General features: G+C 41.0%; 1 protein-coding gene across 5 annotated transcripts in view; it reads left to right on the top strand.

Moving 5' to 3' along the window:
• Positions 1–25552, top strand: part of PID1 (phosphotyrosine interaction domain containing 1) — a 92200-nt gene that overhangs the window by 6670 nt on the left and 59978 nt on the right. The window contains exon 2 of one of the 5 annotated variants that reach the window (XM_077488534.1): positions 16590–16677. The exons of 3 other annotated variants lie outside the window; for them this stretch is intronic. The gene's annotated coding sequence lies outside the window, so the exon portion shown is untranslated. Of the gene's footprint in view, positions 1–7660; positions 7796–16589; positions 16678–25552 lie in introns of those variants that run through there. One more of the 5 variants, XM_077488535.1, reaches the window with a different exon arrangement.

The raw sequence follows: 25552 nt of genomic DNA, 5'->3' as shown, positions 1-25552 counted from the left end.
TTGGTCGTAAAAAGCTCTGATGGTATTCCTGACGGGATTTTGCTCAAGCCGTCTTGTGTACACACGGTCACACCAAATTCCGACCATCAAGAACGCGGTGACGTATGACGGGACTAGAAAAAGGACGTTCAATAGCATCCATCTCGTAGTTGAATGTGAGCATGCGTGAGTTTTTGCGCATCGGAATTGCATACACACGATCAGAATTTCCGATGGAACGTTTTTCCATCTGAAAAATTGAGAACATGCTGTCATATTTTTGCTGGCGGGAATTCGGCCAGCTAAATTCCGATGGAGCATACACACTGTTGCATTTTCCGATAAAAGGCTCTCATCGGTCTTTTGCTGGGCGAAATTCTGATCGGGTGTACACAGCATTAGACTATGCATATTACGAGAGAGAGAGAGGAATTGTTTTTAAAAACTGAATAGACACTGATAAGATTATTGGCAGGAAAAAGTGATTCCACGTGTTGCCTGGAACCAATCTTTGTGCTACATAAACTATCAAACATACATTTGCAATGTTTCATGGTTTTAGAAATCTACTTTCAAAGTAACAATGGCGTATATCACCTGACTAGTGTATGAAAATACGGTAAGCCTGTGTTTTATGGGTTCTGGTTGCATCAGAAAACTGTTCAAGCCATGGCCCAAGACCCCTTCTGGCTGATAATGGATGAATTGCAGAAGAAATGTGGCGTGTCCCCCCCCCCCCCCATGTACAGTAGTGGCATCACAGTGCATTAATACCGTATATACTCGAGTATAGGCCGACCCGAATATAAGCCGAGGCCCCCAATTTACCCCCAAAAAAACTGGCAAACTTATTGACTCGTGTATAAGCCGAGGGTGAGACATGCCTGTCCATCCCTGTGTGTGTGTCCGTCCATCCCTGTGTGTCCGTCCATCCCTGTGTGTCCGTCCATCCATCCCTGTGTGTCCGTCCATCCATCCCTGTGTGTGTGTGTGTGTCCATCCATCCATCCATCCCTGTGTGTGTGTGTCTCCATCCATCCATCCATCCATCCCTGTGTGTGTCTCCATCCATGTGTGTGTGTGTGTGTGTGTGTGTGTGTGTGTGTGTGTGTGTGTCCAGCCTACCTTTGTCCCGAGCCTCCGTCCCGTGCCTTGCCTCCTTGCCTCCGTCCCGTGCCTTGCCGCCTTGCATCCGTCCCGTGTCGTGCCTTGCCTTGCCTTGCCTTGCCCCCGTCCCGTCCCTTGCCTTGCCTTGCCTTGCCCCCGTCCCGTCCCGTCCCGTGCCGTGCCGTCCCGTGCCCTCTTCGTCGGCGGCCATTGTAAAGTTCAAAAGCTGCGCCGCCGCCTTCGCCTGTGATAGGCGGAACACTGAATTTCCCAGCAGCCTGTGTTCCGCCTATCACAGACGTCGTATCATCCTCGTCCGTAGTACGAGGATGATACGATGTCCGTGATAGGCGGAACACAGGCTGCTGGGAAATTCAGTGTTCCGCCTATCACAGGCGAAGGCGGAGCCGGAGGCGCGGCTTTTGAACTATAGAATGGCCGCTGTCTGTCTGCTCGACACGCTGATCGAGCGGGCAGACAGCGATGACTCGAGTATAAGCCGAGGGGGGCACTTTCAGCCTCAAAAAAGAGGCTGAAAATCTCGGCTTATACTCGAGTATATACGGTACATGCAAAGTTGAGCACTGCACAAGTGTTCTTGGGCTATAATTGTAACACTAAAGCCCCATACACACTATCGGATTTTCTGCTGATTTTTTGTCTTCAGTTACCAAAACCATGTAGTGCGAGGGCCTGCCTGGTTGCATACAAATTGAAACTCCTAAGGTTCAACCTCATATTATATGGTTTTGGTAAATCTGAAGGTTCCAACATATCCCAAAGGTGCTCTATTGGATTGAGATCTGGTGACTGTGGAGGCCACTGGAGTACAGAGAACTTATTGTCATGTTCAAGAAACCAGTGTTGAGATGATGTGAGCGTAGTGACATGGTGCATTATCCTGCTGTAAGTAGCCATGAGAAGATGTATACATTGTAGTCATAAAGGGATGGACTTACTCGGCAACAATACTCGGGTAGGCCGTGGTGTTTAAAACAATGCTCACTTGCTACTAAGGGGCCCAAAGTGTGCCAAAATATCCTCATTACCATTACACCACCAGCCTGAACCGTTGATACAAGGAAGGATGGATCCATGCTTTCATGTTTACACCAAATTCTGACCCGACCATCTGAATGTTGCAGCTGAAATGGAGACTCATCAGACCAGGCAATGTTTTTTTTCAAATCTTTTATTGTCCAATTTTGGTGAGCCTGTGCGACTTGAAGCCTCACTTTCCTGTTGGCACCTGGTGGGCTACAGCAGCAGCAGACGACCACATCTGCTTCAAGGTTAGATGTGTTGTGCATTCAGAAACGGTATTCTGTATACCTTGGCTGTAACGAGTGGTTATTTGAGTTACTGTTGTCTTTATCATCTCAAACCAGTCTGCCCATTCACTGCTGACATCAACCAAGCATTTCTCTCCACACAACTGCCGCTCATTAGATATATTCACTTTTTTTTTTTTTTTTTTTTTGCAGAGACCCTATAGAATAAAATGGTGGTTGTTGCAATATTTTATGTCACACCGTATGTGCACAGCGGTCTTTCAAACGCAATTTTTTATTTTTTTTTAAAAATACACTTTAACCACTTAAGGGGACCGCCTCACGCCGATGTACGTCGGCAGAATGGCACGGCTGGGCACAAGCACGTACAGGTACGTTGCCCTTTAAGTGCCCAGCCATTGATCGCGAGCGTGCCAGCGTACTCGCGACCTGGTCCTGAGCTCCGTGGGTGCGGGACCCGCGGACCCGATCACTGCCGGTGTCCCGCAATCGGGTCACAGAGCTGAAGAACAAGGAGAGGTAAGTGTAAACAAACCTCTCCTCATGCTTCCTACTGAGGCTGTGACTGATCGTCTGTTCCCTGTTATAGGCAAAGAGGATCAGTGACGTCAGATGCCAAGCCATGCCCCCTACAGTTAAAAAAAACACACCTAATCCCTACACTGCCCCCTAGTGGTTAACCCCTTCGCTGCCAGTGACATTTTTACAGTCATCAGTGCATTTTTAATTGCAATGATTGCTGTATTAATGCCAATGGTCCCAAAAATGTGTCAAAATTGTCCGAGGTGTCTGACATAATGTCGCAGTCACAATAAAAATCACTGAACAATGCCATTACTAGTGGAGAAAAAAAGAAATAATAAAAATGCCATAAAACTATCCCCTATTTTGTAGACTCTATAACTTTTCAAACTCTTATTGCGATAAATTTTTAACCAATTTATATATATATATATAGATTTTTGGGGGATATTTGTTATAGCAAAATGCAAAAAATTATATAAATTTATATATATATATATATATATATATATATATATATATATATATATATATATATATATATATATATATATATATATATATATATATATATATATATATATATATATATATAATATATATATATATATATGTGTGTGTATATATATATATATATATATATATATATAAATTTATTATTTATTTTTTTTTTGTTTTTTTTTTTTTTTTTTTATAGCCTAAAAAATAAAACGCCAAAAAGCTCTTTGTGGGTAAAAAGGATGTCAATTTTGTTTTGGAGCCACGTCCCATGGCCATGCAATTGTCAAAGTGCCGAATTGCAAAAAGGGGCTTGGTCCTTTAGCTGGAAAATGGTCTGGGGCTTAAGTAGTTAATGAATTAAAAAAAAAAAATAGCCCAATTTTTTTTTTTTTTTTTTTTTTTTTTTTATGTGAAAGATGTTACATGGTGAGAATCGTGTTCTTTATTCTAAGCAAAAGAAATCATGATTCTCCTTTTTAGCCCAAATCGTGCAGCTCTACTGGTATACTGAGACATGTCAGAATGTATTCTTGCATCCTTGTAATGTTACTGACATAGCCAGATTAACGCGCACAGTCCTTTTTGAAACACAAAACAAGCATGGGCAGTTGTTACAGAGCATATAAACTAATTGACCTTGTAGATGTTGCTTTTCACCTACTTTGGGGGAAGATTTGGAATTCATGGTCAGTATCTGAGTTGGAATGCTTCTTAAAATGATTTGTGTCTCCAAACATCCCATCTGGTTGATGGCATGTGTTCCCCCTCTGCTCTCCGCATGTCCCCCACCAGTCCATACTACATGTGTGGGCAGCCATGCATCCAAACCTGGCCCCTTGCACAAAAGTCCCGCCACTCCACATCCTGTGTGCGAGGTGCCAGGCTGTTGGATCCCCCTGCTTTGGCTGGTCTATTGATCTCCTCACACTGGCAACAGACTTCCTTCTCCCCAGGGTCTGGTGGGTACAGCAAGCTCTTCTCACACTGTGCCATGCTGGAGGACAAAGTGCTCACCCCCAGCTGCACGGGAGGGAAGCGGAGCCTGTTGCCTGGGCAGTCTAATGCCAAGCATCAGATTACCTGTATTCCAAGATTGTGCCCAAGCTCAGGTATGTCTAACTCAGCTGGGGTAAACAGTGCCAGTTTTTTGATATTTGTGCCTGTAAGGACCAAAGACTGGGATCAGACCTCCAGGAGTGACCCTCACGTCTGCTGCCTCTCTACCTGTACCTCCTGCTTCTTTCTCCCTGGATCCAGCACTAGCCAGAAACGCTGCCTCTATGGACACCCGGGACAAGTCAGTCATCTTCCAGCCCACCTCGCCAGTGGCCCCGGGTCATCAGTTGTCCTAAGCGTGAGTCCCTGAACCCACCTGTCCCTTTTTTGCTATGACCTAACTTAATTCCCTGGAATGTTAACCCGTGCTGTAACATTTTATATATGGTATTTTAGTGTTTTGCCTGGGATGGTTTAACGCAAAACACCTGGATGACAGGGCGTAAAGGGGCCCTTATGTACAACGTCATCTAGTGGTGTCTGTTCTATGGCACAACTTTTTAATTTTTTACATTTAAAACGGAGCGCATAGTCACTGCATTATTCATAACCAGGTGCATTATATTAGTACTTGAAGGCCCAGAAAAGCCAATATTGGTGGTTTCCAAAATCTGGATACAAATTGGATATTTGTAGCTGTGGGATCCAGCTGGCCACACATAGTGTAAATAAAGCCTGGCTTTCATACAGGGTTACAGTACATAACCCTTATGGAAGTTTTGAATAGCTGTATTGTAAGCAGAACAGAAAAATAATTTAACTTTTTGTAAATATCACTAGTTACCTGCATTGTTCTTATGCTTGTACAGGCTTTGGAAGTATTTAGTTTAACCAGTGATACATTTTCCTAATGGTCCTGGGAAGCAGTAGATACAGGTGTTTCTAATAATATATGGCCTTCGTGGCAGAAAACTCTGTTCACCAGGCTTGTGAAGGATTTTTTAGGCTCCATGCACACTGACACTCGAACGGCTGTTTTTTGGAGGTGTCGTGTGTCGTGTGTGTGGGTTTAACCAGCCCATAATCTCCACTCTGTTATCCTATGTTTCCATGCTCACATGGAAGTTTTTTAGCGTTTATCAACAGTTGAGTTTATGGGCTGTTCTGACCACAAAAAAGCTAAAAACCGTTAAATGCGCATTAATTAGCGTTCAACATTTTATTGATTTATTTTTTTCAATGCATTGTGGGATTTTTGGAGTGTCCTCCTGTCTATTTTTATTAAAAAACGCTAGTCCAAAATGCTGTTGAAAGCGTGTTTTCTGCCAGCAATCTGGTGTCCAGAAAAAGCTTGTTTGAGCACCAGTCTGCATGGAGCCTAGAATGAAGCTAGATTTCACTTTACTTTTTTGTTCTTTCAAACAATCTTTGAGTAAATTTTGTAGCAATTTTTTACCATTTTAAAAATTTACTTACAAAATGCATGTGTGGCCGTGCCAAATGTTAACTGAATGATTGATTTCTCCAGGAATGGGAAAGGAGTAATTATCTAGATCTAAAAATATACACAGATCATTCAATGGGAAATGGCTAAATATTCCAGGTACAAACAATATTTCTTTCACATTTTTGGTGGCCATTGATTTCTTTATATCCAAATATCAACATTAACTTTTACACACATTATTTCAGTCAAATATCTGGGGCAAACTAAGAAATAAACCCTCATCTTCTATATTTGGATAGCCTTGGCGTTAGTTGTCCAGGAATAAGTCATGTGCACACATACATGGAGTAATGGCCGCATGTTAAGAATAACACTTGATGCGTCTGCTCTATAAAAGCAAGATAGTGGTCCATATGCTGTTTTTAGAAGTTGTACATAAATTACTCCTACCCTATTTTACAGGCTTGAGAATGTGATCCAGGCAAACTCTGCAATGATCATTCAATTCTAGTTATGCCTTCACAGTGTGCAATACGACAATGTATGTGTAGATGTGTGCAATGGTGCTCTAACTTCATGAAAGCACCAGTGGTACATTGGAAAAAATCCCTGTTCACTCATGTAAAACCTGTACATGCATGAGGTTCCTAAATAAAGACCACCTAGTATAGTGTGGATGTCTGCATTTCATTTTGTGCATTGGCATTATTTGTATGGGTGTTGTGTGTGTTTTTTTTTTTTTTTTTTTTTTTTTTGTCTCTATGTTAAAAAAAATAGAAATGCATCTTAAAATACAACTGCTCAGTCTATTTGTATGTAAATAAGACTGACTAAATGCATTGCTGTACAAAGAATCTGCTATATGAAACTGGGTTTTTAAACTAGCCACTGGTAGCATGCAAATGTCCCATTCTGATTTGTCATAAGCCAGCCATAGACAGTTTGCATCACAGCCAGGTCAGCAGAGACCGGATGAAATTCGAACTATGTATGGGCAGGCTGAATGTACCCAAGTTGATTGATCAACTGTAGTACAACATGTCTGCTTTTACATGAAATCAAGCAATAGTTTATTTTCTTTTGGAGGAAAGAAAAATGCTGTCCATGGTTGGCTTTAGCTATATATTTTTTTTTTATTTTTTTCCCCCGTTTAACAGCCTTGTGAAAACATGCAGTATAGAGAGGGAATGTGGCTCCAGATGTGGCCTTGTCCTTGTGGAGAGAAGGATTGCATGTGGAAAAGCACTAGTGTAAATGAGTGTACTGAAAGAGATCTAAGCATGCCAGTATATTGAAGGAGACCATTTTATTACCTTTACAGGGAAGATTATTGCACAAAATTAAACTTTTCTTATTTAAAAAAAAAAAAAAAGTGTCAGACCCAGACATGAAATAATTCTTTCCATTTTCCAGTGGGAAGTCTTTCAATGACTTTTAACCTTCCACTGATAAGGCTTTGAACACATAACCTCTAGCTGCTGAAAAGCTTCCAAACTATAGTGCCCCAGCTTCAGATGCTCGTCTGGCAAATGCAGTTGTATGTCCTTCCCATAGCATATGTAAATAAACTAAATATAGATTTATTCCTAGGTCATTGCCAACATTTTTTTCCCCTAAAATGTAGGGCTGGGCTTAAATTTGTTGTAAACTCTCCCCCACAACTTTGTCCCATGTAGATCAGCATAAAAAAACCCTAATGAACACTGCTTGTAGATATCATCTTACTTGCTTAGTATTGTTATCCTTTTTGTTCTTTAGAATGGCGTCCCTGAGCATGCCCGTGTCTCCCATGATTTACGGCACGCTCTGTGTACTTTGTCTATTATCAGGACTTCCTGCGGCACAACACTGAAATCCCAGGAGACTGCATAATCACTCAGAGCTTTCTACTACTCCCCATATGACATCATATGGAGTGAAAAAAGGCATCGGACATAGATAATCGGCACAGGTAAATACTATGAAATAAAAAAAGTCAGCTATTAGGGAAGCAGGGTTGCCATAGAAATGTTGGATTGAGAAGGAGGCTTGGTTATCAGTACAGGAAGTGCTCAATGTAAGGGCGGGAATACACTCTACTGTGGACTCAGAAAACAATACTTAAGATGGCGCTGCCTAACCCCTGAAAATAAGTAAAAAAAAAAAAATAATAATGGACTAAATGAAAAGAAGCATCAGAGTGGGAGAGTGTACTTCCTCTTTAATGCAAATCTTAAATTATTTCTAGCTAAATTGGATCTTTCCAGCAAGAAAAATCGAGCATTTAAAAAAAAAACTTATCTAAAAAACAAAAACTTGTTTTGCCACATAATTGCATGCCTGTGTGTGCGTTTTTAGAAGCGCGAGTATAAACCAGTTCTACTGGCTAGATAATCCTTTGTTCTAGCTACTGCAACAAATTCATGTGCTGATGCATGTATGTACTTAAATTATGCCAGTAGGCTCCTCTCTGAATGCAGGTTTGGGGCTTTTTTTATTTTATTTTTTCTACTAAATGCTGCTCTAAAATGTGTAATTTAAACTCCGCAATGTGCATGAAATCATTGGCTGAAATAGGCATAAAATGAGAAATGCCTTTTTAAAGCGGCGTGGGTTTTTTTTTTTTTTTTTTTTTTTTATCTGCCTGTGTGCTTGTAAACACCAATTTATATTTATGATGCAGGTATTGATGGCTGCAAAGCCAAATGATAGCAAAGGCATGGGTCAGCAACTCTATTCATATTGGATAGGTTAAATCATAGATTGCAGTGGATACTGATTACTGAGAAACTAATGGCAAAACTGCTAGGTACAAGACTTTCTAGTTTGCAGGTCAACAATCTAAACACCATCAGACTCTGCTGTTACTCCTTTACACACACCCTCAGTGGCCACCGCTGTGTTTTTACCAGAAATCTGCACTGTTCTCAGCATCTGATGTAGCAATTCTGACCTTTAAGAAATGACTGACCCTTGCCATCATACCCAGATGGGAATAAACCAGTTTTAAAAATGGTAGCCCTTTAGCCCTTAAGGGCAACGATTCTTTCTTTCATTTTTTTTTTTTTATAATATTAATAATTTTTATTTATTTTTTTAATAAGGAAGAACCTCTTGAATTTTTTTGGCCTCGGGGAACCCCTTACTAATTACATTGGTGTGATGGTCAGTGGGAAGAAACCCTAAAGATGTCCAAAAAGATAATTGGTTTCATTGGTTACTTATCTGAGAAGCAGAAATTGACCATTGTTCAAGGAACCCCATTCAACTTCTTGAGGAACTCTGGTAGAGAGGCAGATTTAGTGGTTGTCATTGATGTTTGCTTTCCTATACAATTGCTTTGAATGTTTCTCTATTACAGTATGTGTCTGTCTTCAGTTCATTTTTACACTTTTTTTTTTTTTTTTTTTTTTTTTTTTGGCAGGCTAACTTTACTGGTTAGGGTGTGGGGTGTGTTTGCAATTTTTGGGGGGGGGGGGGGGGGGAAACACATTTGAAAGACAGCTGAGCAAATAGTTTGACATATTGCAACAACCACCATTTTATTCTCTAGGGTGTCTACTAAAAAATAAAATACATTTTATACATATGTTTGGGGGTTCTAAGTAATTTTCTAGCAAAAAAAATAAAAAAAATAATAAATAAATAAATATATATATATATATATATAACAACGACTTGGGATCTGACTTGCCAGACCAAGTCGCTGGACATAAGAAATTCCATTGAAGTGATTGAGAGCCGTCTTAATGTACACTACTGAAGTTGCTCCGACTTCAGAAAAGGTTCCTGTACTACTTTAAGGTGACTTCTAGGGAACTTTATACCCATAGATTTCAATAGAAGTTGCCTCCAAGTTGAAGCAACAATACAGGAAAGAATAATTTTACCCAGGCAACCCCCTCCCACAGAGCTGATTATTCTGTGAGTGACCACAGCCAAAGTCACCTGTCCTGGAGGCAGCTGTAAGTCAGGTTGCCCCTGTGTGAACCGAGCCTTGTCTATTCCATTGACAAATTGTTACAATGTTTGTATGATTCTTGGCAGACTGCCCAGTTTTTCTCTTCCTTTCTTTTGATGGCTGTGGCTTCAGAAGAGCAGAGAGAATTCTCTGCATAGCAAGAATTGTGAAACACTTTAGCCAAGATCGCAATGGGGAAAAAATCGTCATAACTATTCTTGATTAATCGTGCAGCTCTAGTGTTTACTAAGCCTTCATTACAAATTTTGTTTTAGAGGTTGTTTTTGGTTTAGTTTTAAAGAGCGCCGTGCTTTTTCCTCTTCCCCAAAAAACAAAACAAAAAAAAATTTTTTTTTATCTTTAAACACCCCCCCCCAATTCTGGTCCCAGGGACTCTGTTAAAAGTTGTTTTGACAGTTCATGGTACTTTAGCAAGATCCATAAGTTGTAGTTTATAAAATGGCATACCTAGTGTATTTGACAACAAAAATATTCTGTTTTGTATTTGTGGTAAAATAATTTGCAGGAATTAAAGAGAATAAAAGAATTATAAAGAAATTGAAAACCTAATAATGTCCAGAAACTGTCTCCCTTAAATTTATGCTTGGTAAACTAGGGATCACTGACAAATTCAATATTACAACCCATACAGACAGCGTTCATTGGTTTGCTGCTGACCCTGACAAGTGGCATTGGCCCTTAAACTATGTAGGCACTATTACATAAGAGGTCAATCAGCCAGCGCTCAAACCCCTAGCAACCCCTGGGGGAACCCTAGGCTTCCTCAGAACTCTGGCTGAGAATTGTTGGTCTAGATTAACCAAACCTTGCACTGTAATGTGCCTGTTTCTCCGCAGTATGATGTGTCTGAAAGGCACATTAAGGCAGTTTGCGGTGTGCTCAGTCTGGCATCTGCAGTGGTATTCAAACCCACGTCTCATGTTCTTCAATGTCTGTCTTCTGTGATGAATATTATTTGTTCACTGCACTCAGGTGGGTGCTTGTGCAATCTGGAAAGTTGGATAGTTTTCTGGCTGTTTCAGAGGGCTGTCCTGAGCGACACGTATTAAGAAGGTCCCAGGGGGACCAAGGGCTGCTTGTCCTGTTCAGCTGGAGCCTCTGCTTCATTCACGCTCGCTGGAAAATCTTCTCCAGATGGCGGGCCGGACGTACTGCCAGATGAATTTACACAATCCCACAGACTGAGTTTATTTGGCAGATCCCAAGCAGCTTTAAATCTCTCGCTAAACTCTGGAGGGCTGAAATAAAACATCTTACAAGGCAAAACTAAGCTTATGGCGCTAGAGGTTTTTTACAACATAGCCGAGACTCGTGCTGGACAAAGTGTGCTACTGTACTGCTTAAAATGTCTGTGCATTTAATGCAATATCTGCAACAGAACCTTTAGGCTGCATTCACACTGCAGTGGTTTAAATTGTGGGCAGATCTGCCCACGGTTTGACAGCACTGATGTGTGAATGAAAAAACTCGAAGTCGCATTTTGAGGTGTCATTCAAATGAATGTCATCTCAAATTGCGTTGCGGGTCTGCCGCGATTGTTGCGCAATAAAATGTGCTGCAGTTGTGGCAACCCACATCTCGGGACACACAATGCCCAAGAATGGTTCAGGAGCTACTTTGGGGTGACGTGATCTGCAATGCAGGTTGCCTCACGTTCAATCACAGCAGACCTGCACTGGGATTTGAATGGCATCTCAAATGAGTCCTGCATTTTGGCATTCACACAAGCGCTCTCAAATAGTGGGCAGATCTGCCCCCAAATTCAAAACGGTGTGAATGCAGTCTGAAAGGTGCAGTATATTGACTTATCTAAGTTGCAGTGATCTTGGAACTTAATATTTTTTGTGATCTTGGAACTTATATTGTAGCGGCATAACAAAGCCTACAATTTCATAAAAAGCTTTGCATGTAAAAGGCACACCTAAGACCACTCCATAATATGGGGGAAAAAAATGCGTCTAGGGAAATCTACATACACACACGAATTAAATGTTTACTTTCTATACTTTGAAGTTAGGGGAACATCTTGTATGCACATTGGCTAGTTCCTAAATAGTCCAGCTTGTTTAACAACCATGGCTTCCTCCTATAGATACAGTGGGGAAATAAGTATAGTTATGAAGGGTTGACAAACTTCAATACTTGGTTTAAAAAGTAGACCTTGAGCTCTAGTCAAGTGGCTTTGTTTTTAAAGGCGCAAGGTTTTTTACCTTCATGCATGCTTGCCATACTTGAGCCCCATCTCAATCCAGCGGGGCTCCTGGGGCGCTTCCACCTCATTGGCTGAGACAGTAGCAGAAGCCATTGGCTTGAACTGAGAAGACACCAGAATTATGCAAGTCTAAAGTACAAATGTGGAGGAGCAGGGGGACGCGCTGTGCTTTAGCATGAAAAGCCAACATTTGCATAAATTGGCGACCTATAGTTTATAAACATAACATAACGGTAAATGTTTTTCTGATGCTGTATTGTTTGCATCTTTCGTTTTTTATTTGCGGTCTTGAGTTCTGAAACGAATCTAGCATATATATATATATATATTTATACAGTCTCCTCCATGCTGCTTTCTAGGTTTCACTTAGCTGGACTATTGAACATATTTTTTTTTGTGCTGTTTGAAGGGTGGAATAATGGTTGTATGCTGTGCACGCAATGTGAAATGTATTCCATCCCACGCTCATGATTCTCATTTTAAAGTCTTAACATGAGACAGCTGTGCATTTGCCATGCATACAACTTACAATATCCATATATACTGTGCTGTTTACATTTTGTTTGCACAATTTATATACAATAGTTTATAAGCAGCTTAAAGTGTTCTTGTCCAAGTATTTTTATTCTAGTCGTAGAGCAGCAGGTTCCAATTTTTTTGGTCACCTGCTCAGTACTTTTTTTGGGTGACATGAAAACCAAGACAATACTTTACTTGGGCTGTGTTTTACCACTTCCTGGATGATGCCTGCAGCTACAGGCATTATCCAGAGATAGATCTCTCGATCTCTCGGAGCCAGAGAAATGATCCGGCGGTTGGCCATAGAGCTGGTCATGGACCAGATGGACCCCAGCCATCTCTATGACCCGCGGAGGCCAGAAGCCATGTCCTGACGTTGCATACAGCTCTGGCAGATGTACACATTGCTTTGTGTGTGTGTGTGTGTGTGTGTGTGGTTTTTTTTTTTTTTTTTTTTCTTTTCCTGCTAGAAAGCCTGAGATTAATTTTTATCTTGGGCTTTCCAGCATAGAGGAGAGCTGTGGGGACTTGTAGACCCCAGATCTCTTTGTAATTCCTAATTACAAAGGATGTTTACATTCCTTGTAAGAGGAATAAAAGTGATCACAAAAATTAAAGGGAACGTGTAAAAAGTTAACTATAACATATATAATATTTTTTAAGCATCCCCATCCCTTTGTGAAGTGAATGCATATGTTAACAGCGTTAAAACCACACGTGAGGTATTGCTGTGATCGTTTGAGCAAGAGCAATGTTTCTAGCACTGGACCTTCTCTGTAACTCTACCTTGTAGCCTGTTAAAAAAAAAAAAAAAAAAAAAAAAAGTCTCCTATGGAGATTTTAAGTACCATAGTTGCCACCATTCCACAAGTGTGTGCACAATTTTTTTTAAAGCTTGACATGTTTGGGGATCTATTTACTTGGCGTAACATCTTTTATATTTTACCAAAAAATTGGGTTCGAAAAAATTGCTGTGCAAATAGTGTATGGGGGGGGGGGGGGGGGTTCTGAGTTATTTTCCTCAAAATTATGATTTGAACTTTTTACATGTGGGAGAAATGCAAGATTTGGCCCGCTATGGAAGCTGTTAAAAAGTTTGCAGCAGACACTTGACCATCACACCTACAGTATATGAACATTCCATGAGTCCCAAAACTATGTACACTAATACTGAGTTGCCTTCCTTTTTTGAGGCTATAAAAACCTCCCATTCCTCTGTGCAGGCTTTCTGTAAGATTTTGGACTGTGTCTTTGAGAATTTGATTATGCAGCCAAATAAGCATTTATGAGGTCAGACACTATTTGACGAGGACCTAGCTTACATTTGGCATCCCAATTCACCCCAAAGCTTTTCTGTAGGGTTAAGGTCAGGACTTTCCAGTTCCTCCACAACAAACTCGTGAAGCCTCCAGTGCGCCTTCACCAAATGATTACCACAAGGTTGGAAATACACAGAACATATTTGTATACTGCAGAATTGAGACCCAGAATTAAGAATTTCTGTCACCTAGAGGGATGTCCACATACTTTTGACCATATTGTATTGATGGGGATGATTGGGGGTCCACACTTTAGGACATACTGTGTGTGTATGTGTGTATATATTTGAATTTTCTGCAAATTTAGAAATGGTTTTTAAAACTTGTCCTTTTTTGGCTAATTCAGATCTCCCAGCTGCTGTGCAGGTACAGTTCAGGTCCTTGGGTTCTCTGACATGTTGGCATCAGCTTTGCAGGCTAAACATGCCAGAAGTCATTGGATTTCCATATTGCATTCTTAAAGCATTAATAAAGCCCCGCTTGGTGATTTTTTTTTTTTTTCTTTTTTTTTTTTTCTTTTTTTTTTTTTCTTCTTCTCAGCCATGGTTTACAACCGCTTTAAGCCAGCCATACGTGGATCAAACTTTTTGGCTGGCTCATCGAGGACTAGACAAATTTCAATCCATGAATGGGCACGCTGTTCAGTGTATTCTAATGGAAGGGAAGTCTGCTTGCTATCAAAATACAAAAGCTCAGTGGGGAGGATGGCTCCATGCACCTTGCATGTCAAATTGGGTCAGTTTTTCTTCATCCCAAAAGGTCTTGCTCTAGACCAGAAGATTGCACATAATCAATCCAGGATGACCAGCATCCTGAGAAATTTTATGTCAGAATCCTTTAGCATAGCCATGAGCTTTTGATAACTAAGGGGGCTTGCAAACCCTTTTTCAGTGCGAATTGGCCCCTTAATGTTGCCTTTTAAAAATTCACTAAACTGCAGTGAATAGATATGAACTGGTCGCATAATCAAGACTAGGATTTGTACTTCAAAAACATATTCTTTTGTTTTACTACTGGGGACATAATACAAAAAAAGCAAACGCTCGCGAAAAATGTCAATTTCTAGATTATCTTATGTTTTGTTTGTACAATTTTTATGTAAACTATTAAAAATGCATGCCTTGCCCAAGTACATCATTAACACGTTAAAGAGGAAGTAAACCCTGATGAGTTTACTTCCTCTTTCATTCCCTGCAAAGCATAATGGACTACTATGTGTCACTTACTTGACACAGGAGCCAGTGAAGTCACCGCTGTCGCCTGAAGTCTGGCGCATCCATCTTCTTGGTGGGGTCTCGCTGCTCTGCCACTGTCATTCGGCGAAGCCGCGATGACGTCACTCCTGCGCATGCGCGTGGGAGCCGACACGCACGGCATCTTCTTCGTTGACAGTGCCACGCTCAGTGTGCCTGCGTGCCGCTGTCTACGGCGCATACGTGTAGGTTTAGGAGCTATTTTTTTTGGACCTACAGGTAAGCCTAGATTAAGGATTACCTGTAGGTCAAAGTGTGTTCTAAGGGTTTACAACCACTTTAATGTTACATTTTGCCCCACTGCTTGCCAAAAGGTTTCAAGTCCCCTTCTTATACATAAATAACTCAAGTTATACCTATAAAAGAAATCCATAAATATTTACTTTTATTGTTGCCTGGATTACTGCTTCAATGAGGAATAGTACCCCAATGTCTACAAAGTCACACTTTCAGTGTCTTTTATATACTGATTTATACCGCTCTGGGTGGGTGCGTGTGAGCTCATTGCTGTTCAGCAACAATATCAAAGGATGTGGATGACAACACAACCAGTGTATTTTGCATGAATCATTTTATGTCCTTTTTAAAAGTGGTACAAATGGCAATGCCAACATACTTTTACTATGTTTTACGTCAAACAGTGCTTAGTAGAAGAATCTCAATGGTTCTGCCTGCTGATGTTGTTGCTGTCCCCTCCTTCAATCGAATAGTAGTAGAATTGGAGCTCGACTCTTATTGGGTCAGTTATCACAAGGACTTAAAGTGGATGTAATTTTATTTTAATTTTTTTGATGTCCTAACGTAGAGTATACAATTTCCTATCATTGAGCCCAGTCTTGCCACAAAGAGTTCTTCCATCTCTGAGCAATCATCTTTTATTATTCAGTGATTTAAATCTTGACAGAGAAAAACTTTGTCAAATCCTCCCCCTTGCTGTGAGTGACAGGTGATTTACATATCTCGTGCACTAGCCTGAGAGACGTGCGTTTTTTAATTCCCTCCCACTCCTTTCTTCTGCTGCTCTGCCAGAATTGGATGTTCCCCCACCTCAGCATGATTGTGCATGCTAAAGTCATGTGGTTACTTTCCTGTCTTTTCACTGGATGTTAGTGATCATAGCAGAAGTCCCGTGTAAGAAATACACAGGAGAATATGCATATTGATAAGGGGAGTGTAGAGGTGGGCGGGGAGTCTACTGACATCACGACTCCACCCACCCACAGAATATGCAGTTTTTTTGGGTCTCATAGCAGACAGAGGGGAAACATTTGACAGGTAAGGATACATGCAGGAGGCATGTATATCCTTCTAGATGACCATTATGGCAGTAGTTTAGAAAGGATGACATTGGGTTTACATCCACTTTAAAGAGGACTCTTCCTCGGGTGTTCAGTGGCCGTGGCAATGGGAAGGTGAGTATTTTACAGTCTCTCTTAAGCTGGATATACACTATACAATTTTATTTTCTTTTTTTCTTTTAGTTTTACCAAAACCATATGACAAGAGGTCAAACCTAAACACTTTGAATTTGTATGCCATCAGACGGGACCTTCCACTACATGGTTGAAGGTAAATCTAAAGGAAATCAAACAAAAGTTGTATAGTATGTATCCAGCTTTATAGGTGTAGCACCGGCTCCTGACGAGCACATGCTATGTTTTTTTTTTTTTTTCAATTTAATATTCCTAAAACCACCGTTGGGGTTAATTATGCCAAATTTATGGTTTCAGTACCAGTCTTGCTGGGTTGCACTGGGTTCTCCTTGCCACAGGTATCCCTGTCACCACTGGTAAGTGTGAGAACGCTGTTTAGCTAGGCGTATTGAATGTCATTCTTTCTTAGAACCAGCCCAGTGGGTGTGTTATCCTGCTGTGCATTTTGGGAGAGGGTATTTAAGGTACTGACATCACATGCTTCTGGGTTCCGGTCCAGAAGATTCTTCTGTCTGTTTTGTCCTGGTCCTCCTGACCATCCCTCGTGGCCTGGGGTGCGGATCCATCCAATTCCGAGTCTTGGGGCTGGATAACCCGAGGCGAAGTAACCGAGAGGAGGATTCAAAGGTGGTCCGGTGCCGTCTCACCTGAGGAGAGGCCCAGAAACTGGAGAAGCACCCAGGGGAGGACTCTTCGGGAGGAGGCCATGCACAAGGCTGATTTCTACGAAGGAGCCTGGAGGCTCAGTTGAAGGATACTAAATGGATCTACACTCATACAGTATCGCCGGACCGGCTACAATATACTGGTACCGTATGATGGCTCTTTAAATTACCTTCAGTTACATTCAAGTCTGTGGCAGAGACTTTGTTCATGTGTTCTACACTCAAGTCTGTGGCAGAAACTTTGTTCTACTTAAACGCTCTATCGGCTGCGAGGTCTATCTGGTAGCTGTGAGAATCTAGTTGTGAAACGGTAATTCTCTGGATTTCTATTGTCAGAAACTTCCTATTTCTGCAGTTCTAAAGTACCTGAACTTCCTTCCTAACCCTCTACCCTTCATTTAAGAGACTGTTATCTTTTATATAAATATCGCAAAAAGAGGATCCAGTGTCAGTTTCTGCATGTCTTTGGGCCATCTACCATGGGAAACCCCTAGACCAGGGGTGCCAAACCAGTGGCCCGCGACTTCTGCTCTGGGATAGAATCAAATTTAAAGAATACTATTAAAGGTCAGTTTATTACCAAATTCAGTGTATAAATGGGCATATCTGTTCTGCAGTGGTTACTGGGCTGCTTTCAAACTGATCCGCAGGTGCAGAGCAGTTTACCTGCGGGTTACCTGCACTGAGCTATAGACTTCTATTATTACCTTGAGTTTGGTGAGCTTCCTGAAAGTGCACCAAACCTGCAGAATATAATAGAAGTCTATTGCAAACTGCAAGAAAGCCAAAGGTACATTACATTGCACACGTCGTGCGGGTAAACCACAGCCCATCAGTGTGAACGCAGCCTTGGACCCTTTTCACGCGGTCAGTCCGACCAATTGGACCCTCTAAGTAGTGGCAGACATAAACCGACTTGTGTTCTACCTCCAACACAATCTGCTAAAAAGTGTCGTGGATTGCGTCCGTTCTGCAAATGCAGAGTGGACACGGACATGCCATCCACCCGCTTCACTCATTGTGGCCTGCGACCGATTACCAAGTGGCTTAAGTGGCCCTCGCTCTTCAAAAGGTTGGACATCCCTGCCCTAGACGCATACGAGGTCAAGAAGGTAACAGTAAGCCCAATAAAACCAGCATCTCCTTCGGGGGTCAGTGCTACATAGGGATGGGTCCTTTTTAAAGTAAACATGTACACATGTAGGTTCCCCATTGAAAACGTCACGTATGACAAAACGTGTATGGGAGGGCACGCTGTGACGTCACCACGTGTTAGAGAGGACGGGCTCTCGTTTTGCCGGCCGGCTTGTTTTTACATGCGAAAATCTTTGGTTTTTATGTAAGTGCATTTCTATTATAATTAAAAGAGCATTGAAGTTTTTTACACTTACGCTTCTTTTTCTTTTTACATTATGAACGTGAAATTGGGGTACTAATGAGAATGTGGAGCGGCTTCAGTATATGGATCGTTCGTTCCTGAGAGACAAAGTGTTTGGTGAAGGCGAGGAGCTGTCAGTGGCTTGGAATTCTAAACGCTCCTCGTGCTTTTACCGTCTGGTAAGCGCACTTTTTTGTCGGTGGTTGGGCACAATGGTGATAAGGAAGTGTGGAATCACTGTGGTGCGATCGTTTTCTTTCCTTGAACAACATAAACTTTCCATGGACTTTTTCTTATAGTTGTTTGGTTTATTGATTTGTATTTGGAGCAGCTCTTTTTCTTTATTTTTTTAACTATGAAAAAATATATCGGCTGCCAGTGTGACCTCCTTCTGAAAATGCTAGTTGTCTGGCTTTTTAGGTCACTAACCTGGAATGAGCATGCAGATTATAAAGTCAGAATTTAACATATTTCTGTTACTGCTTAATTTTATTTTAAAGGTGAACCTCAACCTTTTTTGCACCATATTTAAGATGTAACAATGCAAATGGGATCCTCACCTTAGTGACAGTGTGCCGGGGTTCTTTTCCCCAGCTCTGCTAGCACAGCCACTTCAGAGAGATCACTGAACTATGTCCCAGCTGCCACCATGACATACATGTACAGTTGTGCTCATAAGTTTACATACCCTGGCAGGATTTATGATTTCTTGGCCATTTTTCGGAGAATATGAATAACAAAAAAATGTCTTTCACTCTGGTTAGGGTTTGGCTGAAGCCATTTATTATCAATCAACTGTTTACTCTCTTTAAATCATAATGGCAACAGAAACTACCCAATTGACCCTGATCAAAAGTTTACATACCCTGGTGATTTTGGCCTGATGACATGCACACAAGTTGACACAAAGGGGGTTGAATGGCTATTAAAGGTAACTATCCTCACCTGTGATCTGTTTGCTTGTATTGTGTGTGTGGATTCTGAGCCACGGGGAAAGCAAAAGAATTGTCAAATGATCTGTGGGAAAGGGTAGTTGAACTGTGTAAAACAGGAAAGGGATATAAAAAGCTATCCAAGGAATTGAGAATGCCAATCAGCAGTGTTTAAACTGTAATCAAGTGGAAAATGAGTGGTTCTGTTTAAATCAAACCACGGTCAGGTAGACCAACTAAAATTTCAGCTGCAACCACCAGGAAAATTTTTCAGGATGCAAAGAAAAACCCACAAATAACTTCAGTTGAAATATGGGACTCTCTGAAAACATGTGGTGTGGCTATTTCAAGAGGCACAATAAGGAGGCACTTGAAGAAAGATGGGCTGCATGGTCGAGTCGCCAGAAGAAAGCCATTACTATGTAAATGCCACAAAGTGTCCCGCTTACAATACCACAAACGGCACAGAGGCAAGCCTCAAACCTTCTGGCACAAAATCATTTTGGAGTGATATCAAAATTGAGCTTTTTGGCCATAACCGTAAAAGCTACATTTTGGAGAGGAGTCAACAAGGCCTTTGATGAAAGGTACGGAGGTGGATCGCTAATGTTTTGGGGATGTATGAGCTCCAAAGGCACAGTAAATTTGGTCAAAATTGTTGGCAAGATGAATGTAGTATGTTATCAAAAAAATACTGGAGTAACATTTTGCATTCATCAGCCAGGAAGCTATGCATGGGACGTACTTGGACATTCCAACATGGCAATGATCCAGAACACAAGGCCAAGTTGACCTGTCATGGGCTACAGCAGAATAAATGAAGGTTCTGGAGTGGCCATCTCAGTCTCCTGACCTCAATATCATTGAGCCACTCCGGGGAGATCTTAAACCTGTATGCAAGACAGCCAAAGAATTTACAGGAATGCCGATCACAACATTGAAATCGTGCTACTTCACTTGAAGTAGCACAAATTGAAAGTATAGTAAGTCCCCTACTAATGCATGAGTACTGTTCTGGGAGCTCATTTGTAAGTTCAACAAAGATTGGTGCTTGCAATGTGTTTTTTTTTGTTGGAAGTCCCCCTGTCGGAAGACTATAGCGCAGCTGGGGAGATGGCTGCACCAACATTTCTTTCTTTTTGTTGGTACGTGTGTGTGTGTGTGTGTGTGTGTGGGGGGGGGGGGGGGGGTCTCGTTAAACCCACTGGGTTGAATGAAAAACAAACTGTGCTAACACATGTAAGCAACTCAAAAGTTCATATGTAGGGGACTTGCTATAGTGCTACTCTGTAGACATCTATAGCCTCATACACATGATAGGAATTTGTACAAACTTTCCCTTGGATTTTTGTACAAAGGGCGTTGGCCCTGAACTTGTATTGCATACACACAGCAGGACTTTTTCAGCCAACTTTCACCAAATCATGTGGTTTTTCTGCTCTTTACCGCCACCTTTGGTCAACTTCTGTATTGTTGTCTGATCTTTTGCATTTGTTCTGAGCATGCGTGTTTGTACTTTCTACAAAAGTCCTATGGTTTTCTGTACACACGATCAGACTTTGCTCCATCGGACATTTGTTGCCAGAAAGTTTGTCCGTTCGCACAGCCAACAAAAGTCCGATGAAAACCAAGAAAGTTTGTCCGATGGAGCGTACACACGGTCGGATGTTGCTCCAAAATACCTAATTTGCATGTTTGTTGTCAAAAAGTCTGATCGTGTGTATGGGCCTTAAGACTTTATGCACAAATGTCTATGCAAGTCACACTCTAACTTGCAGGAACTACTTTCAAACGTGGAACATAGGGTGTGACTTGTCATGTTACTTGAAAGTGTGTGTGTGTTTGTTTGTTTTTTTTTTTTGTTTTTTTTTTTTTTTTTTTTTATGGAATTATACTAAAATTTTTAATTTGAGATTAAAAAAAAAATGTTCCCCACTTATGAAATGCCTAGGTGTATTTGCACTGACTCCCGGGAGATAAACGTCCGACATCCCAGCAGTGCATTTTGCAAAAAAAAGTGTGTGTTTATAATAAAATTATTATTATTATTATATCATCATTTTTTTTCTGCAAACAAAATTGCATTTTAAAAGGTAGCATTGATGTGGCATTTAACCCAGAAGCAAAGTATTGTATTGCAGCAAATTTCATAGATGTGATGGCTGCATTCGCTTTCTTTTTTAGCCTTTCTGCTATACAGTATTCTTATTTTAACCTGGTGATCCAGCCAGTAAATCTTGTTCTTTTGAAAAAAAAAAAAAAAAAAAAAAAATGTTAATCAGATTGTATCAGTTAGAGCTGGGATAAACAATTTAACACTAGCAGGGGTGCTTTCAATGAGCCATATTTATGTGAAAACTTTTATCCCAAAAGGAACAATTGGTTTGCTGTAACTTCTTATAAAGTGTTGGTTTTATTTTGATAGTATATTTAAATTTACTAGTACATCTCATACTCCCGACCCCCCCCCCCCCCCGACTGACAATGCTGCTGCCCAAAGGTGCCTCCTGTTCTCCTTCTTCATCCAGAGTTTGCACTAATATAGGAGGTGTTACTGGCCAGATCACCAGATGAAGAGGAAACTGATGAAGCTAATGATGGGTAAGATGCAATATATTACCTTTTCTTTCTTTATACCACTTTAACCTTTTTTAAGGGCAATGTGGCAGCTTGACAGCCAGGCATAAGTAGCCTGTTTGGACGGAGAAGTCAGCAATAGCAGCCTGCATACCCTCTTGGTACTGGTTGCCTTTAGGTTTAGTGCAAGAACCCAGAAAAAAACATCTTTTTAACTTCACTTTTTTGCTTGACAGCCAACAGGAGCTTTTTGAAAGGTTATTTGATTTAAAGCATAATTTTTAAAGCGCAACTGTCATCTGAACCACTGTTAACCCATTGACATTCCCATTCACTTTAATGGGATGGCTGGTGGATGCGGCAGTGACACAACAAGGTGAGTGATGTAGTGGCCGCAGCAAATGAGTGGATGCCCACCAACTGGCACTGCCATGATGGATTTGTAATGACAAGTGCTATTCTTCAAATGTAAGGACTCGTTCTTGCTGGTAGTTAGAATCTTTAATATTTGCAAACAAAATGAAAGTTTCCTATTTAGAATAAGCTGTCGGGTTGCTAAAACGGCGATATCAGACACTATTCAATCATACAGTTTGTAGTGTACATGCAGTAGATTTGCGGAACAATGAGGATTAATCCTGAACTGTTTATCTCATGGTTACTGTGAAATTATGTGAATGCAGTGCATGTTATCTCAGCTTGTAGAGCTTGGATTCATTGGCTGCGTTTACCAAAAATGTATATATTGCAGAATATACAGTCTCATGCTACGTAACTAAGCTCTGTTTCATGCTGCATAAACAAGATATCTTTTTAGATAGAGGGAGCTATAGGTGTGTGTGTGTGTGTGTGTGTGTGTGTGTGTGTGTGTGTGTGTGTGTGTTTTTTTTTTTTTTTTTTTTTTTCCCCTCCAAAAGCCTTTTATTAAAATATGATAAAAATCAAATCGGATTTAAATCGAACGTTATTTTTCCACACCCACCAACTACAACAGATCATCAATGGTGTGTGTGGTTGTTTTTAATAATAAAAAAAAAAAATAATAATATTTTTTTGTATTTTGTAAAATTAGGCTTTATTGCTACAAATAATCCTGTCCATGTTAAGATATGTGGTTTATTGCTGTTAAGGACCCTGTGGGGGTTATTTACGAAAGGCAAATCCACTTTGCACTGCAAGCGCTCTTGGAAGTACAGTTGCTGTAAATCTGAGGGGTAGATCTGAAATGAGGGGAAGCTCTGCTGATTTTATTCAATTGTGTGCAAGCTAAAATGCTGTTTATTTTCCTTGCATGTCCCCCTCAGATCTACTTTCAGTGAAATTTCAAGTGCAGTTTTCACTTGTAGTGCAAAGTGGGTTGGCCTTTAGTAAATAACCCCCTGTGTCCCTTTTCATTGCTGTTACTACAATGGAGGTATTAACTGTTCTGCCAGCGCTGTATTCTGCCAGAGTGTGTGTGTTCTGCAATCCTTTTCCTGACGGGTCCCTGAAGGTCCAGGGTGTGGTTGCGAATCAAACAGCAATCTTCCCGGCCTGTGCCTAGCTACATCCATGATGTTTCTTTGTACAGCTTGAAGCACCCCTACAAAGCTAGATCTCCCCACCGCTGTAAATTGTTTTAAAATTCTTTTGAACAACTGACTTGTCATTCCTATGTTCTCCAGCTGTAACCCGTCTCGCAGCTCGTAGTCCTCATCCCCTTTCTGTTCAGCCAGCTGGGCTGCTCCTAACTTGCATCCTGTGCTTTGGCAGATGTTTTGAGTTTACTCTGGTATTTTAAAATTCATGCTTGTTGAAAAGTTGTACAGGAATGATGGAATTATTCACTTGGAATTATCTGAAATACCAGTGATGGCGTCAGCATCTGATTGTACCATATTGTCACATTCTGTATAACCCTAATAATGTATAAATTTGAGGTCAAAGCAAGTGTTGTCTGCTCAGGGGACCAGTAGAAACAAGTCCTATGGTCTGTATTCATTTTGGAGTGAAGCAACATAAACCTGACACTTTACTGAGCATGTTCTTCTGATAGCTTGGTTTCTTTAAAATTGCTTTTGATTGGGATGATGCCCCCCATGGAAATGTTTTGTTATACTTGAACTGACTCCACATGTTTTTGATAGTTTAACAGTAATGGCGGCTCCTGTACATTACTTTTCTCATGACCAAGTCACTTTAAAGCGTAGTTCCACCCAAAAGTCGAACTTCTGCTGATCTGTCTCCTTCTCCTCTGGTGCCACATTTGGCACCTTTTTTTGGGGGGAGCGGGTACCTGGTTTTTGACAGGTACTCTGACCTCACTTCTGTTGGGACTCGTCACGTTGAGGAGCTGCCAGGCCAGTAAGAGCATAGCGTGCTTTGTGCCTGTGCAGTAGGGTTCTGGCCATGAAGCCACAAGTCTTTACTGCTGGGTTCCCTTACTGGCAGTACCCAATGTAAACATTGGCTGCGGTGTTGACATACCTGGATTCCAGGACAGGTAAGTGTCCTAAAAAAAAGTCAGCAGCTACAGTATTTGTAGCTTCTGACTTAATTTTTTTGGGGGGGGGAGGCTTGAACACCACTTTAAGAGCCGCTTCCCCCCTTTCTTTTTTTTTTTTTTTTTAAAGAATTTAAATCGGAGGCTACAAATACTGTAGCTGCTGACTGTTAATATAAGGACACTTGACTGTCCAGGGATCAAGCCATGTCCTTACCCGAGCCAATTTTTCAATCGGTTTTGGGTGCAGGTGCCAGCATCTCTAGTAAGGGGAACAGGCAGTGCTGCCTGCTGCCTTTTACAGACGGTTTCCTACTGCACATGCGTGATCTACGCTTTGTGAATGGTCCTGCAGTCTTTTGGGACCTGTGTGTGTCCCAGAAGGCTGTGGTGGGAAGGAGGGGCTGAACATCCTCCATCCATAGATTGCTGTGGTGATATGACCCAGAGGTGGGAGTGGGTACCTGTCAATATACCAACCCCCCAAGTTCCACTTTAGGAAGTACAATGACTGTTCTGTAACAATACATATGATATTCATTGTTACATGGGCATATGTATATTTGTATGTGCTAAGGTGATGGCAATTTCATGCAGACATGCAAAAAGGTAAAGGTAGAGGAAATACTGGAACAAACCATATTTTGCATCAGTCTTGAGCTGCATCTGTTTAGACCTAGTTTTAGTATCTTGATGTGTGAGGATGAAAAGTGTGCTTTTGTTTTTAACTTAAACCATTTTTTTTTTTTTTTTTTTTTTTCTCCTTCTTTCAAGAGTCAAAAAAAACCAGTGTTTTTAAATATTTGATACGTGGGGTTTTGTCTTTCCCTTTGGGTACAAAATCTCCATATGCTCTGCATACTTTTCTTTTTCTATAGCCAGATTTTGTTTTTGCATGAGATTAGATTTTCTTTGAAGGTACGCTTTGCTTAGAACATGCTGAATGTAGAATGCAGGAATGCTGCGAAAGTATCTGG

Source organism: Lithobates pipiens, unplaced genomic scaffold, assembly GCF_037356315.1.
Source record: "Lithobates pipiens isolate NorthernLeopardFrog02 unplaced genomic scaffold, aLitPip1_a1.2 Scaffold_18, whole genome shotgun sequence".
Lineage (NCBI taxonomy): Eukaryota > Metazoa > Chordata > Amphibia > Anura > Ranidae > Lithobates > Lithobates pipiens.
Note: the sequence above shows the minus strand (reverse complement) of the source record. Positions and strands in the feature narration are given on the sequence as shown.